Consider the following 6000-nt stretch of genomic DNA (forward strand, 5'->3'; position numbering starts at 1 on the left):
CCTTTCCTACCCCTGGTTGGGCCAGAAAACGAACTTCCCTTGGACAAGGGCAGAGGCTCCGAGAGGTTTGGAACCTGTTGGGTCTGATGCACCTGCTGCAGGCAGAATTCTCGGCACAGAAAACACTGGCTTAAGGGGGCAGGATTTGATTTCCTACCTCGGACTGTGACCCTTGGAATCACTGGGGACCTGGGGGTTTATCCTTTTTGGTTTCCCTTTTCCTCTTTCCTCCCTCTTTCTCCTCATCTCTTGCTTCCTTTCCCCCTTTTCCCTGCTTCCCTCCCTCTACCAAGGAGGGGTGTGTGTGGAGTGTGGGCGAGGAAGGGGGGTTGCTCGCATTGCGGGAGGTCCTCCCAAAGGGGTGGGTCCGGATCTGAGAGTGATCCCCTCTGATGGTGATCAGGGCCCTCCTTTGAGACATCTGGTGAGACCTCTCAGCCTCCCGACCCTCAGCGTCTCAATGCTGACTGGCCGAGCAGGGGGCTATCCACAGCGAGGAGACTCAGGTGCTTTTGGTCTCTTTCAAATCAGGGAAATATCCAATCCAATCCAAAGTATGGGATTCCTCTTGCTGCTTCTCTCCATTAATTGTCTCTTAGCAGTTGATGATTTCTTCCAGTGTTCCAGGTCTTCTAAAATGCTTGCTGAATAATTCCTATGAACAAGTGTTGGTCTGTAGGTCACCTGAGAGCCCTTTATTCTCATCGGTCAGTGTATGAAATTCAAGATGTGACAGACAGGTGGAAAGTCAGGAGCAGTGTTTCCTCTAATTTGTTATGTCCGTGTGCTGTAAGGCGATTTTGGTACATGGTCATATTCTGTTTTGAATGTTGCTGAAATTAAAAATGGAGTTTAGAAATTCAAGATGGCGCACATGATAGGAAGGGTTTGAACTCCATCTTGGTACCCTTTCTTCCTGGCATTTTCCCGCCAAAACTCTGTGTCCCTGAGGGAACCGGAGGGGCAGAGAACTGGCTGGGCCCGGTGGGGGCAGGGCCCGTGTCAAGGTTCCTCCCCCACTCTGAACTCTAGGGTACAGATGTGGGGACCTGCATGAAAAACCTCCTAAGCTTATCTTTACCAGCTTAGGTCAAAACTTCCCCAAGGTACAAAATATTCCACCCTTTTGTCCTTGGATTGGCCGCTACCACCACCAAACAAATACTGGTTACTGGGGAAGAGCTGTTTGGACACGTCTTTCCCCCCAAAATACTTCCCAAAAACCTTGCACCCTACTTCCTGGACAAGGTTTGGTAAAAAGCCTCACCAATTTGCCTAGGTGACTACAGACCCAGACCCTTGGATCTTAAGAACAATGAACAATCCTCCCAACACTTGCACCCTCCCTTTCCTGGGACATGTTGGATAAAAAGCCTCACCAATTTGCATAGGTGACCACAGACCCAAACCCCTGGATCTGAGAACAATGAAAAAGCATTCAGTTTTCTTACAAGAAGACTTTTAATAAAAATAGAATTAGAAATAAGAAATCCCCCCTGTAAAATCAGGATGGTAAATACCTTACAGGGTAATTAGATTCAAAACATAGAGAACCCCTCTAGGCAAAAACCTTAAGTTACAAAAAAGATACACAGACAGAAATAGTTATTCTATTCAGCACAATTCTTTTCTCAGCCATTTAAAGAAATCATAATCTAACACATACCTAGCTAGATTACTTACTAAAAGTTCTAAGGCTTCATTCCTGGTCTATCCCCGGCAAAGACAAAATATAGACAGACACACAAACCCTTTCTTTCTCTCCCTCCTCCCAGCTTTTGAAAGTATCTTGTCTCCTCATTGGTCATTTTGGTCAGGTGCCAGCGAGGTTACCTTTAGCTTCTTAACCCTTTACAGGTGAGAGGAGATTTCCTCTGGCCAGGAGGGATTTTAAAGGGGTTTACCCTTCCCTTTATATTTATGACAGCCCGTCAGCGTGCGCCTCAGGAATGTGCGCCACCGCGAGCGTACGAGGGAGGGTCGGGGGTGACGCAGACGCTGTCCACCATGGAGGCAGCCACGGCCAGGCTCTTTGCGCGGCATCGGGTCAAGACTCCGGCTACTAACATCTGTCAAGGACTCAGATACTTACCTGACTCCTGTCATCCACCAAAGGCCCCAGTGGAGGCTTTGCTGTCGGCCCAGATCTGTTGATCTCCTGCTTCGGCAGTAGAGAGCCAGATCCTCCGATGCTCCAGAGATCCTGAGACGGACCGTCCGTTGTCGGTGTCCTCCTTCTGCAGCTTGGAGAGAGAGAGTCATTATTTTTCAGGCATTTATTAGTTTAACCAAAGGACAGTTTAAGGGTCCTTTATGCCCCTTGCTGGAATCTATGGGTAGGTATTTGTAGTGTTCCCCACAGTGAATCTTCCCCCAGTTGTATCTATCCCTTAATAAATCTTCTTTCTCTTGAAGGTTATATTCTTTCTATCCTTTATTTCAGTGCAACATGGGTGAGAGGCACAGAGATTTCTAATGCTCCCAGTTGATAGATGCTGGTAGGAGTCGGACCTGTTGAAAATGTCACCTCCTTATTATTCCTGACAGAGATTTGTGGGTAACCGTGTGGAATGAATGTTGTTCTGTGCACCAATATGGAGAGGAGGGGTGACCCCTCCCCTGTACGTTGCTGCACATTCCAAACTTCGTTCTGCACATGGACGCTGTGTGGTAGGCTGAAGGGTTCGGCGTGTGGAAGGGGGCTCAGGTGGGGCAGAGGGTTGGGGTGTGGGCTGTTGGGTGGGGCCAGGGATGAGGGGCTCAGGGCTAGGGCAGAGGGTTGGGGTGCAAGAGTGTGAGGGGTCCGGCGGGGGGTGCAGGCTCTGGGGTGGGGTTGAGGATGAGGGGTTTGGGGTGCAGGTTCCTCCGTCTAATCTCCAAGATGCTCTGGAAATAAGACTCCGTGTCCTGTGGTGAGCTCCCAAGAGCAGAGGGTGTGAGAACTCCAGCAACTGAGAGGGCAAGGGATTTACCGTCAGATTGTTTCAAATGCTGCATTCGTCAGGTGACATTGAACAGCAACGCTCAGCTAACATCGTGGAGAAAGGAATTCTCTGCTAAGGATTCAAGGTGCCCCTTTGGCCAACTCCACCCCTCCCCTGAAGGGAGTGTGCTCAGAACAACCCCTCCTCAGCCGAACACACACAAACCCACAGCTGGGCGCCCAGCACAAAGCATGGGAGGGGCTTGCTTGGATTGTTTTCCTTTTTACTTTACAAGAGGTTTTTTCAAAAGCATTTCCTGTTCCCCATGGGAAGGAAGCGGATGGTTGTGGGGAAGGGAACCTCAGCGTGGTGGAGCTGGGAATTTGGGGAGAGGCAGAGGGAGGGGAGTTGGTGAGGGGGTGAAGGGGCAATTGCGGGGGAGGGAGGCTAAAGGGGGTATGTGGGGCAGCTAGGTGAGGGCTTTGGGGGTAAGGCTGAAAGAGGGCAGTTGGCTGTAGGGGGGAAAGACTGAAAGGGCAGCTGGGGAGGAGCCTAGAAGGGGGGGAAGGTTGAGGGGGGCGATGAGGGGAAGGGGACCGGGGCACTTGGGGGAGGCTGAAGGGGGTCTGAAGAGGTGATGGGGGGAAGGGAACATTTGGAGGGAGGCTGAAGGGGTGATGAGGTATAGAGGGCCGGGGCAGAGAGACAGCTGGGGGGGCTGCTCATCCCCACGGGAGGGGAGGAGGAAGAGGAGTCCCCTGGTATCAGAAGCTGCTTCTTTATTAGAACTTTCTACGTTCCTGAGCAGAGTCCTGGGATGAAAAGGTTCGACAGGGAACTAGAGAGATTCCTGGCGGCTCGGTCCATCGATGGCGATTAGCCAGGATGGGCAGGGATGGTGTCCCTAACCTCTGTTTGTCAGAAGCTGGGGATGGGGCGACAAGGGATGGATCCCGGCATGATTCCTGTCTGTTCATTCCCTCCGGGGCACCTGGCACTGGCCACTGTCGGCAGACGGACACTGGGCTAGATGGACCTTTGGTCTGACTCCGTCTGGCCGTTCTTTGCTCTTCTGTTCTTATCACCTGCTCAGTGACATCTGCAAGTTGCTGCCTTCACTCACCACCAGCATCTGCTCCCTGCAACCAAAGGCAGGGAAAATCCCCCTGAAGGGGGGAAACTGGAGGGGAGGGCTGGGCAGAGGGACAAAACTGGGAGCGGATCAGGGGTTCAGACAGGGGGGCTGCCCTGCCAGATAGGCGCAGAAGAGAAAACCCCCAGATAGAGGGTGGTAGAGGGGATAACAGTTCCCACAGATGGGGTGAGCCATCAGCAGCCGTTCTAAAAGAGGGTGTGGTGGATGGTAGAAGGACTTGTGTTCCTCACTGGATGGTCCCTCTCAGCACCCCCTCCCCAGGGCTGTGGTGTTAAAGGCCCCGGGGGGCCCAATGCCCAGGTACCGCAGCTCTTCTCTCGCTGACATGGTGGACTGAGCTGCCAGTGGAAACTTGATTCAGGGAAATAGTTTACACCCACCCCCAAACCCCCTCAGCATAACGCAAATGGATACTTTTATAAGTGTTAACCCAGTTTTCAAGAATTCCTGGCCAGTTTCCGTCTCTATAACATGTCTGCTTGGAGCCTCATAGGAGCTCCAAATGTGTCCTATCTGCTGTTCTGATTGCCTGAATTGGTCTCCCTGTCCTGAAACCCCCTGGCTTGCTGTCATTCCGCATCTTTTCATGATTGATTTCTAACAATGTTCTTTGGATGACACTGTCCCGTGGAGCAGGAACCCACCCGAGAGGTCGGAATTAGGAAACCCCGGTGATCCAATCCCCCGGCCCGAGCTCTTTCCTTATTTAGCCGCAGGGAACCAACTTCCACAGGAGCGCGGGAGAGAGCCCCACCACAGCACCGTGCTTCACACACTGACCTGAAACATGGGGACCCTGGTTCAATCCTTCCTCCCTTGCAGACAGTGGGGGGGTGATGCTGGCAGCACCAGCTCCTGCTCAGGCCTCCCTGAGCCACAGATCGAGCCCAAAGGCAGGCTTGCCTTCGTGGCAGGACAGAGCAGAGGGCCCAAGGGGAGTGTCTGGGACTCCCTCTTCAGGCTGTTGCTCTGCCTGGGGAGTTGGCTCTTGGTGGGTGAAATCAAACTATCGAGCTCCCAATCCCCATGGGGTGTGTGCCCTGGTGTGTAACACTCTGCCCTGAGGTTGGTACTCACACCCCGAGCTACGCTAGGCAGCTGGACACAGCCCAGGTGCGTGCTGTGAGAGAAGGGTCGGGCTTGGACACCTCCCCCTCCTCAGTCTCTCCCATTCAAGGGCTTGGCTGGCTCCCTGCCCAGTGAGCTGGATTTCGGGAGTTGTATTGTAAGGTGCCTGTGTGGCCCATGCGCTGTACGGGGAGTTTAGGCACCTAACTCCGCTTGGTGGATCCGTGTTGTTCCTGTGATTTTCTAGCAGGTGAATCATTGAATGGGAGCTTCCTTGCTGGGCAATGGCTATTGATGGGCTGTTTCACACCCCACCCGGGGGTTGCTGACGTTCCTTACCTCTGGGGAAGCTAATTTTTGGCTGATCCCACAACCTACAGCATGTTTCAGTGAACACGGAACAATTCTTGTCATTTCATAAGCACTGAGGAGACACACATCTAGACAGAGAGAAGCGTGACTTTTGACAGCTCCTCACCTTTCCCCTGATCCCTTGCATGGCCTGGTTTACGTGTAATATCACAATTCAAGACAAGATGAGGAATATGGGGGTTACAGGGCACCTAGAGGAGGAGGATTTGATGTTTGCATTTTGCATAATGAAAGAGAAGGGATAATCATGTATTAAATGGATTGATGTATGGTAGGATGTGACCATATTCTGCCCGCCACCCTTTCTGAGAGCAGGAAGGAACGGCCTCGTGTGCCATTGGTCAAGAGGCATCAGCCAGATTCTGATGTCTGAAGCTGATTTCAGGCAGGAATAGACCAGAATAGTCCTGGTCACCTTTTGTTTTAGGATAAGGTTTCATGATGGTATTTGCTCTAAGGTCTTGTTTCTTATCTGCATTA

General features: G+C 52.0%; 1 protein-coding gene across 1 annotated transcript in view; it reads left to right on the top strand.

Annotated features, from left to right (window-relative positions):
• The window catches only part of LOC141986089 (uncharacterized), a 222138-nt gene extending 216636 nt beyond the window's left edge, over positions 1-5502 (top strand). The window contains exon 6 of the transcript XR_012639139.1: positions 5396-5502. The gene's annotated coding sequence lies outside the window, so the exon portion shown is untranslated. The remainder of the gene's footprint in view (positions 1-5395) is intronic.
• Positions 5503-6000: the final 498 nt, after the last annotated feature.

The sequence above is a fragment of the Natator depressus genome, chromosome 4 (assembly GCF_965152275.1).
Source record: "Natator depressus isolate rNatDep1 chromosome 4, rNatDep2.hap1, whole genome shotgun sequence".
NCBI classification, from domain to species: domain Eukaryota; kingdom Metazoa; phylum Chordata; order Testudines; family Cheloniidae; genus Natator; species Natator depressus.